Source organism: Sciurus vulgaris (assembly GCF_902686455.1).
Source record: "Sciurus vulgaris genome assembly, chromosome: 16".
NCBI lineage: Eukaryota > Metazoa > Chordata > Mammalia > Rodentia > Sciuridae > Sciurus > Sciurus vulgaris.
The window spans coordinates 73,290,790-73,302,436 of record NC_136477.1 but is presented as its reverse complement, the minus strand read 5'-3'; the positions used below and the strand labels follow the sequence as shown (position 1 = coordinate 73,302,436).

Below are 11,647 nucleotides of genomic sequence, written 5' to 3'. Positions count from 1 at the left end.
GCCACAACTGTTCAAAATTACACAGCCTCAGCAACCTAGCAAGACCCTGCCTCAGAAAAATCAAAAGGGTTAGGATATGACTCAGTAGTTAAGCTCCCCTTGTACTAAAAATAGAAATAAAACAAAGAACTCATATATCTTCTTACAATTTCTGAGATTCAAAGTCACCTTTTAACTTTCCAGTCAAACAATACTATATAAATAAGAATTTAAAAAAATCATTGCAGGGCAACATGACGCAAGCAAATTTTGGCGGGAAAAGTGCTGCATTTGGATTCCTGTGGTGGCGGGCAAAGAACACCTTGCTGTGGTGCTCGGTGGAGTCATGGCAGTGTCCTTTGTGGAAGACTGGGACTTGGTGCAAACTCTAGGAGAAGGTGCCTATGGAGAAGTTCAGCTGGCTGTGAATACAATAACTGAAGAAGCAGTTGCAGTGAAGATTGTAGATATGAAGCATGCCATAGATTGTCCAGAAAACATTAAGAAAGAGATCTGTATCAATAAAATGTTGAATCATGAGAATGTAGTGAAATTCTACGGTCACAGGAGAGAAGACAATATCCAGTATCTATTTCTGGAGTACTATAGTGGGGGAGAGTTTTTGATAGAATAGAACCAGATATAGGCATGCCTGAACAAGATGCTCAGAGATTCTTCCATCAGCTCATGGCAGGGGTGGTATATCTTCATGGCATTGGAATAACTCATAGGGATATTAAACCAGAAAATCTCCTCTTGGATGAAAGGGATAACCTCAAAATCTCTGACTTTGACTTGGCCACAGTGTTTCGGCATAATAATTGTGAATGTTTATTGAACAAGATGTGTGGTACTTTACCTTATGTTGCTCCAGAACTTCTTAAGAGGAAAGAATTTCATGCAGAACCAGTTGATGTTTGGTCCTGTGGAATAGTGCTTACTACAATGTTGGCTGGAGAATTGCCATGGGACCAGCCCAGTGACAGTTGTCAGGAATATTCTGATTGGAAAGAAAAAAAGACATACCTCAATCCTTGGAAAAAAAATTGATTCTGCTCCTCTAGCTCTACTGCATAAAATCCTAGTTGAGAATCCATCTGTAACGATTACCATCCAGACATCAAAAAAGACAGATGGTACGACAAACCACTCAAGAAAGGGGCAAAGAGGCCTCGAGTCACATCAGGTGGTGTGTCAGAGTCTCCTGGTGGATTCTCTAAGCACATTCACTCCAATTTGGACTTCTCTCCCATAAGCAGTGCTTCTAGTGAAGAAAATGTGAAGTATTCCAGTTCCCAACCAGAACCACATACAGGTCTTTCCTTATGGGACACCAGTCCATCATACATTGATAAAATGGTGCAAGGGATCAGTTTTTCCCAACTGGGATGTCCTGATCATGTGCTTCTAAATAGTCAATTACTTGACACCCCAGGATCCTCAAAGAACCCTTGGCAACACTTGGTCAAAAGAATGACACGATTCTTCACCAAACTGGATGCAGAGAAATCTTATCAATGCCTGAAAGAGACTTGTAAGAAACTGGGCTATCAATGGAAAAAGAGTTATATGAATCATGACACTGTATCAACACAGATAGGAGACATAATAAACTGATCTTCAAATTGAATTTCGTAGAAATGGATGAGAAGATATTGGTTGACTTCTGACTTTCTAAGGGTGATGGATTGGAGTTTAAGAGACACTTCCTGAAGATTAAAGGGAAGCTGAGTGATGTTGTGAGCAGCCAGAAGGTTTGGCTTCCTGCCACATGATTGATCCATTATCTCTGGGGATTCCTGGTGAATATAGTGCTGCTATGTTGACATTATTCTTCCTAGAGGAGATTATCCTATTCTGCAAACTGCAAACAATAGTTCCTGAAGAATTATCTTCCCCTTTATCCAAACATCTTCCAATTCATTGTGTATGCTTTGCATACAAATAATTACTATATCTTAATTGTAATAATTTGGGGGAAGGGATGGGTAGAATTCATTAGGTATTTCTTTAGTAGTGTTCAGTATCTGGATTTGAAATCCATCTGGTGGAAACCAGGTTTTGGGATACATGATTTTGCCAGCTTTTATACCAACATAATATCCCATTTTTACCAAAACATTTTGTTTCATCCAAAAGTACCTTGATTTAATTTTAACAATAAATTAGCAAAGACTAACCCTTGTAACTTTTGGATACAAAAGTAGATTTATCAGTCTATGAGGTGAAGCCAGCTTCAAAAAATGTAACCCCAGATCTGTACTTACATTTTCAAAAGGGTCTGACCAGTTATACATACCTGTTTTGAGTTATAATGATTAATTAAAATTGCAAGTCAGTATTTTTTCTGGTGTAGCTAGTAACACATAAAATGCTAATTGGTCTTTCAAGAAGTTGAGCATAAATTGGTAATGCTTAACTAACTTTACTCAAAAAATTAATATTGCACATCTTAAGTATTTTCTATATTATTTTCTACTTTCTCAGCCATATTTTAATTCTTTACTATGGAAATAAATTCTATTTTGAAAATGAAAAAAAATCATTGGAAAATAATTCTACCAATACACATGGGCTTCATAAAAAGTAAGAGTTGCACACATACTACAAAATTCCCAAAGAAAGCCAACAGTTACTGGAAACCTTCTCAAAGGCTACACAGAAAAATGAGGTTGGGAGGAGAAAAAAATATGTTCACATATATAGAAATAAATGGTTTTGTTTTCGTCATAGTCAAATGATAGCTCCATATGTTATTTTGTATTTTGAAATATTTCACAAAGGATATAATATAGATCCAACAACATCCTTTTCAACTGCTTCATTGTCTATTACAACATAATTTAGCTATAACACTATAATGTGGCTACTTTGCTTACTGATGATATTTATTGTTTCTAAATCTTTGCTATCCAACTATCACAGTGAACATTCTTATATAAATATTACCCCAAACACATAAACTTTTATTGTGTCTACTCTTAGTCATAACTAAGTAATATTCTCATTCCCTTAGGAGAAAAGAAATATGGTCAGTTTATTACCATTTCCACACTTCCTCTTACACTGAGACTGAATACAATGGACTTTTTCGGCATTTATCAAAAGTTTTACTTTGGCTGGGCACATGTCTGTGCTCAGGAGACTAAGGCAGGAGACTAAGGCAGGAGGATTACAGATTTGAAGCCAGCCTCAGCAACTTAAAAATACCATGTCTCAAAATAATAAATAAATAAATAAATAGGACTGACAATGTTGTTCCATTGTTGACCACCTTTGGTTTTAATTCCTGGTTAAAAAAAAAATGAAGTTTTATTTTGGTAGTTTATCTCTTAATCATAATGAAGATTAGAAGTTTTAAGGAATCCTGGAATGTTCAATAAAAATAAATTATTATTTTATAGATCTGTAAATGAGAGTCAGAAAATGGACCCCCAAAGCATTATACCTACCAAATGGAATATTCAAGACTAGAAATCAGTTTCCTAATTCCAGTCACTCTCACTGGAATACACTCCACCCATTTCCTGGGGGAAAACATCAATGCCAAAAAGTCTTGCTAGAAAAACATCAACTGGAACTACAGGAGTTCTTACAGCAGAGCTCCCCCAAGGACTGCCTTCCTGCCATGAGAAAAACCTTAGACTGTTTTATTTATTTACTTACTCACTTAGTCACAAGACAGTTAGGGTCTCCAAAGATGGCTATATAAAAGTAAAATATGTAGCTCATTCTTAAAACACTTCAATAGAATTTGGAGCAATGAGATAGAAAATTATACAATACTGAGGAGAATCCTGGGGTGTACCAGGCATGGATCCAAGGTATGGACTGGGCTTGAGCACAGAACACTGGGCTCTCATCATGTCACATGAGAACACTCTGTGATGACCCAATGCCTCTTGGGCCTCCCTGGTCCCCAGTAGAAGTCTGCTCTTCCCTGTAGTACGGTAGTGTAAACATGTAACCTGAGCAGTGGCCTGGCTATCTCATTAAAATGATTGGTTCTCACTTCATATATAAACTGTTGCACTTCCTGAATAAATTGAGTCTGCGTCACAGAACCTGGCTCCCGGTGTCTGGGAAAAGGGGCACTGTCACACTCACTCCCTTCCCGAGAGGCCAACCCACATCTGACAACATTTTGGCGCCCAACGTGGGGCCTCAGAGGAAGACGAAGCCCGCAGAGCTGCTGGGTGAGTGACCTCCTTATGGGGAATCTATCGCCTTCGGTTAGAGTTACCCAGGCGCGAGATTTACAAGCGCTGCTAAGGAGTAGGCAAGTAAAGGTCTCAGAAAAAGAGGCTATAAATGTAGGGGACAATGTTGTAGATTGTGCCCCATGGATGGCATTAGATAAAATATGTGATCCTGAGTCATGGGAAAGGGTTATACATTTAGCCCATAGAAAAGAAGTACAGGAGGGTAAAACTTACCCTCTCACTTTTTACCCAGTTGTTACTGCTCTTTTAGCATGCCTTAGGGGGATCCATGAGGAAAAGCACTTAGACTTACAAGATATTCTGGCTGCTCAAGTAGAGCGTGGGAACAGTGAAAAGGAAGACAAAACTATGCATGCCAGTCACCAGGCAACAGTAGAAAACAGGGAAAAACAGGAGCTAGAAAAACCACAGGAATTTAGAGATAAGGAGGATGAGAATCATCCACAACCACAGCCTAGTCAGCTTTATCCTGTACTGTCATCTTGTGGCCAAAGTGTTACATCACCATCTAATGACAGTAAAAATTCACTGAAGAATCTGTTTTTGCTCCTCCAGCATTTTCAAACAGTAGCCCTTGGGGACCACATTTTAATGATTTATGTCAAACTAGGGATCGTAATTGGAGGACTCCTTTACAAGCTTTTCCAGTAATTGTCAATAGAACAGCCCAACAACCTTTAAATTGATATCCTCATGAACAAAAGACAGTTACTACTATTAGGAAAGCAGTTCAAGAGGATGGTCTTCATTCCCCTTATGCTACTCAGTTAATAGAGAATTTTAGTCTAGACCTTAACACTCCCAAGGATTGGAAAGATTTATGTCATATGATATTAGGCTCTGGTGAGTACCTCCTATGGAGAGCAGGGTTCCATGATCAATGTGAGCAACAGGCTGAAGGGAATAGTAGGACAGGAATAGAGTTAGATGCTGAATGTTTACAGGGAGAAGGAGTCTATGCTTCACCAGCTGTTCAGGTACAAGGCCCACCTCAGTACTTTGATCAGGTGCGCCTATGTGCCCTGCTAGCTTTAAAACAAATCCCTTGCAAAGGAGGAAATAAATCACTTTCTCTCTCCCACCCCTTCATCTCACCCCTTCTCTATGCCTTCCTCTTCCTCAGTCTTTTATGCTATAATTAATGACTCTTATCATTTTTTCTTCTAGGATTCTTGTTTTGTTTTGTTTTTCTTAAATGCAATATTTTTTGAGCTCACAATTTTTATCCTACATTCCTGGGTTAATGATTTTCTGATCAGTTCTATTTTTATTCAATAATAGAGTTACTTTTGAGCATCTGTTGCACTGCAATGGAGATAAACGTTACAAGGCCTTTGCTTTTGTGTTATGTGTATATGTCCTTGTCTAATGTGTTGTCTATGTATATACCTGACAAAATTGACATGAGTAATAAGCACACATAAAATTAAAATTTAAAAAATGGATCCACATATTTTAAATTCACGTAATTTAAAAAGGTTCAATTTAAATTGGGTAAACTAATAAGAGTAAAATGTCTTTGAAGTTAACTCGCAAGTCTCTAGGTGGTCAAACTAATAAAATGTTAATGTTTATAAATATCTAATATCAATTGATTCTAGGACATTTCTTCAACAAGAAAGAGTCACCAAATACTGTTCAATACTCTTGTCTGATATCTTGGTTTTACAGTAAAATAAGTAAATTAGACTTAACATAGATTACTCAAACATGTTTGTTAGAAACATCTGATTAATTTGCAAAGTTAAAATGCTAATTATTAAATAAAATTGAGTACTCTTAACTCCTTAAATTCCAGGGGGTAACATACCTAAAAGTTATTGGTGTTTTCAAAAATTGGTGGATAAAAAGGGTTTAAAGATTGCTTTGTGTTATCACTAAACACAATGTAACTAAGAGTTAAGTCCTTACAGGTACAATTCTATATACAAAGGGTTCAAAGTGTTTTGACTGTGTTTCCATTAGAGTACTATAAACAACAAAATTTTTCTGGGTAAAAAAATGCTTATATAGTAAACATGATAGTCTAAGCAAGTGCTAAGACAATCTTTGTGTAAGTAAAGGGCAAAATTCAACAAGTTTGTGTGTAACTAAGTTGGTTATATGTATGTGAAACAATCAGTTAAAGCTACTAAAGAATTTTTCTAAGTTCAAATACTAATGTACTGATATAAGCCAAAGTTCAATCTATAGGTTAAAATGACAAGGATTTCTTAGAAACAATAATGTACTCTTAACATCATGTCTGTTTTCTTCTTTAGAACAATTACTCTTGAAAATCAGGGTTTATACAATTATGGTTAAACAACTGTTAGAGTATTGTGCTACATTGCAGAGTCTAAAAGAAGCAATAGTTAAATGCAATTTAAATAATACACTTGTGTTAGCATGCTAAAATAAGTAAAGACTAGAAGCTAAAAAAGAGAGATTCTTAGACAAATGTGCCTAATAATCAAAAAGAGAAACGGCCAGAATCAGAAAATTTTAGTGTATTTAAGGCCTACAGACCTTCCTACACTACACAGGTAAGCTTAATCTATGTTTGCTAGTATTATTATCTAACCCTAAATAACAGAAATATAGAGATCTATACTAAACACAGATTATACCAATGAAAGAATATTTTACAAAAATCAGATGACATCAAGTAGCTTAGCTATATTTTCTGGGGACATCAATGACATAAAAGGTTACATGTTGTATTTACATTCCTAATAACTTGGACAGTGTTGAGGTTCCCACACAAAAGCCTTGTCCTTTCCAGCCTTTGTTAGGCCTTATTATGGGAACAATTTCTCAGTTCTTCTACCTCCTGGTGATTAGCCTGTATACTCTTCTTTACAATAATTGCAGTCCTTAAATATTTGTGGTCCATTTTCAATAAGAGACTCACGAGGGTTCAGGTCAATGAAGTCCTCCTGAAGGAATCCCTTGTCCTAGTTCTTGGTTCACAGCAGTTAATGTCTCAAGTATGTAAATTTGAAGAGGGAACACATATGCCCCCATCATACACACTCAATCACATTCTGTTCACTCTGAATTTCCTAATGTTTGATGACCATGGTATTTCACCAGCCATGAAGCATTGGGGTTCCTTTCCCAGGAACACTCCTCTGCCATTAGTGTATTGGAAGGACCCCCTATTGAATTGCCTTCGTGGACCACACCCTTTACTAACTCAGGGGCGAGGTTTTGCTTGTGTTTTCCCAGAAGGTTAATCCATGCCAATTTGGATACCAGCCAGATCAGTCAAGCCTGCTATGTCGCATGGAGAGCAACAAGAAAAGACCTTCACAAACCCCAATGGAGGAACTGAAGAGGCTCTGCCTTGAGGACACAGAGGGCTCCTCAGCCAAACAAGGACAATCATCAAATGCACAAGAAAAACAAAGAAAGAAAAGAGGTCACCGTGCACCTCCAGTAACTTGGGGGGGATTAAAAAGGGTAGCTCAGGAGGCTCAACAAATGGTTCCTGAAGGTGATACGTCCCCATCCACTTTGTTTTTACTAATGTGTGCTATCATTACTTCCAACTCTCACCACACTAGTGCAACAATTATTGGGATCCCCAATCCATCCATGGTGATGCCATTAGGCTTAGATACAGATGTCCTGCCTTCTATTTTAACTTCTAATGCTTCCATAGGCATTCCTGCCACTTCAGCACCTCCTTGTTGAGTTTGATTTAATACTACTGTTAACACTACTGGTAGTTGGCTATTCATGAAATTGTCCAATTGTTCCTCCCCTTCTGAGCTCTCATTATGTGATCAAGTGATCTGCTTATGCCCTGATACTCTCCTAGATCATATTATAGAAAACATCACAGGTCTTAGGCCAGTTAAATTAACTTCTGTAGCTAAGAATAGTTCTACAGATGCTTTCCCCAGTTTGCGTGTCTGTCCATGGATTCCTGCCAATATCACTACAAATGTAAACAAAATTAGGCCATTGGCAAACATCCATCCCTGCCAGTGTGTGCAAAGTCATACTCCCTTTAGAGTTACCCAGCAGCTTTCATCCTTTGCCAGACCTTTAGTAATAAATGCCTCAAAACTCATCCCAAGCTCACAGAAAATGTATTATAATTCTTCTAGAAGTGCCTCACTGTTGGGTACTCAATTGCTATGCAATCAGCAGAGATGTTTAAATATAGGTGCTATGCTCTTCCTCAATGGAACTCGTTTTAATGGAACATCTTCACAAGTGTTTAATGTGCCTCTCTGTGTTCAACATCCATTTTATTTCATTGTTTCTAATCAAACCACCAATATGTCTGTATATTGTGATAATTCTATACAATGCTTTCTGACCAATTGTTGGTCTTCTAAGTTTTCAATTGCATGGTTAGCTAGAGTACCTTCTTACATTTGGGCTATATCAAATGATACTCATAATATTCAACCAATAGTGTTTACTAAAAATGTACAATTAATACGTGCTAAAAGAGATTTTGGCCTTACTACATTACTTACAGGTATCATCATTGCTGCTCTAGCTGCTTCAACTGCTGCCACAATAGCCTTAGTACAGACTGGTGCTAATGCTGCAGTGCTAAATGCACAGGCTACTAAGCTCAGTGAAGCCTTCGCTCTTCAACACGAAACTAATACATTAATACAAGGAGGTATCTTAAATTTACAGCAACAAATGGATCTCACAAATGAAAGAATAGATACTATGCAAATAACAATGTGTCTACAATGTAATCCCACATTACCCTATGTTTGTGAAACTATGATAACACTTGACAATGTAACTAAATGGAGTAAAAAGTTAAGTATGTATTTAAGGGGGCCTTGGAACTCCCAATTTCAAAACTTAACGCTCAAATTAGGTCATGCAATCATGTCAATCAATGAAACCCGAGCTCAACTTGTACTAAGTGCTTCTTTCTTCACACGATTATGGAACAAAATCACTGCCATATTTGATCCTGTAAATGTTACATTAATTGACCTTTCCTTTGCTGGCATTGTATTATCATTTCTATGTATTCACTGCCTTTGTAAAAAAAAAAAAAAAAAACCTCAAAAATTGAGACTAGACAGGTCATGTTAACTCAGGTTATGATGACAAAAAAGAAAAAAGGGGAAAATGAGGAGAATCCTGGGGTGTACCAGGCATGGATCCAAGGTATGGACTGGGCTTGAGCACAGAACACTGGGCTCTCATCATGTCACATGAGAACACTCTGTGATGACCCAATGCCTCTTGGGCCTCCCTGGTCCCCAGTAGAAGTCTGCTTTTCCCTGTAGTATGGTAGTGTAAACATGAAACCTGAGCAGTGGCCTGGCTATCTCATTAAAATGATTGGTTCTCACTTCATATATAAACTATTGCACTTCCTGAATAAATTGAGTCTGCATCACAGAACCTGGCTCCCGGTGTCTGGGCAAAGGGGCACTGTCGCACTCACTCCCTTCCCGAGAGGCCAACCCACATCTGACAACACAATACCATCATTTAAATAGAAGAAAAATTATTATAGAGGCCAGGCATCTTTTGTGTTCATGCTATCCAAAGCCCAGTTTAAAATGTTTATGAAAAAGTTAATAAATTTTTTAAACTATTTTGCCTCAAATCTTTAGGGTCAAAAAAGGAAAAAGACCAATGCAACACTTTGGAGGTACAAAGCAGCAAAAAATAACATCTCACTAGATGAATCAGAAAAGTCTTCAAGGAGTTAAGTGGTATAATATGTGGCCTTTGAAAGATAAATAGGGTACAAGATAGAATATATTCCTGTGGTCTGCCGTAATCAGCACAATGGAAGGATGGTTAACTGACACAGGAAGTAAGATGGATTGAAAAAATGAATTAGAATTTATAGAAATTAGAGACTCATTTTTTAGTGAAAAGCAGAGGCATACTGGATAACCCATTCTGGTAGAAACTGAATAGGATCAAAAAATGGAGCCAGAACTGTCATTTATATGGGTAGGTTTATCAAAGAGATTCAGTGAAAAATCTTCTTTAGGAAAACAGGATGAAGATGGGAAAAACAAGTTGCTTGGGGCTTACCGGTACTTTGGTGTCTACCACTTCTTGGCAGGATGGCATTTAGAAATCAAGGCTTCTTGAACAAGTGAGTTCAATGGCAAACACAGAACTTCCCCTACCAAAAGAAATCATCTTGCAAGTGGGCTTCCCTGGGCACCCTCAAACCACAGCATTCCCAAAATAGGCATTGCACAGTCCAGGGTCTCACATAGTTCAAAGCATTGATTTATAAATCACCTAGGACATATTTCTTTTCTCTCACCCTTATGAAGTCACTTTCTAATTATAATGAAACATTTGCATTTGTATATAAAACATTTGTATATAAAACATTTGCATTTGTATATAAAATACAAAATGGGTGGGGGATGTGGCTCAGTGGATAAGTGCCCCTGGGTTCAATTCCTGGTGCCCTCCCAAAAAATACATAAATTAAAAGGGCAAGAGCTAAAGAATGTCCAGTCCAATTCAGAACAAGGCAACTGAAGAAGAGAAAGTTTGGTTAAAGAAAAAAGATTATCACCCCGCATGAACTCCTTCAGCATCTGTATGATGAAAGATAAACAGGGAAGCAGAATATAATGATCCAATTTATACAGAGAAACTAAATGTTGGACTTGACTCCTACTGCCACCAATACCTTACATTCAGTGGGATTTTTGAAAGATTTATTTAAATGTATGTATTTGTTAACACACAGCTGGAATTAAAAAAAAAAAACTCAGGTATTTAAAACTGGTTTCAAATAAGGTTTGCTGTATGTTAGAGAGAAAACAGCTATAGTTCTTTATATCTGCCTCTGAAGGGGAAAGAGGAAAAGTTCTGGAAAGAACTTTCACTTTGGCAATCTGTATTTCCACTCCTAACTGGTCACTAACTAGACTTTAACACCATACTCCATTGTGCAGGTCAGTCATACTCATCATTATCACCTAGGGTCCTGTGCCATAAGCCAGTAGGCATTTCAGCTGTGTGACAAATCTCCCTTCATCCATGCAATTTCTATCACTGGATGGGAATTCTACCTTCTCTGTTTTCAAAAACCACATATCCATCATTTAAACCAACTTGAATATTCCTTTAAAGCTTTTGCAAACAAGCCAGACCTCCAAACTCATCTCTTATAATTGTCTTCCTCATTAAATATATTCTAGCTCTTCTGAAATGCTGATGGAGCTTAGATTTCTTCAAACTTGAGCATCCATGTACAAGTTATTTCCTCTACTCAGGTGGAGCTCTTATCCTTCATTTTCCTGATCGACTAATTCCTACTTTTCCTTTGATCATACTTCAAATTACAAAATCATTTCAACAACATAAGTACATACATAGCTGTTAATGGTTCCTTTCTCTGTGTTTTCAACAATGTCACACTGCCAGACACAACTTAAAAAAATGTGTACTACAAATATGAGAGAATTTGAGAATCTGGTACTAGAGGA

General features: G+C 37.4%; 1 pseudogene across 1 annotated transcript; it reads left to right on the top strand.

Annotated features, from left to right (window-relative positions):
* The first annotated feature begins 253 nt into the window (after positions 1–253).
* On the top strand, positions 254–1,890 carry LOC306647298 (serine/threonine-protein kinase Chk1-like; annotated as a pseudogene). The gene is made up of 2 exons: positions 254–1,557; positions 1,659–1,890. The product of its transcript is annotated as a serine/threonine-protein kinase Chk1-like (transcript).
* The last annotated feature ends 9,757 nt before the right edge of the window (positions 1,891–11,647 follow it).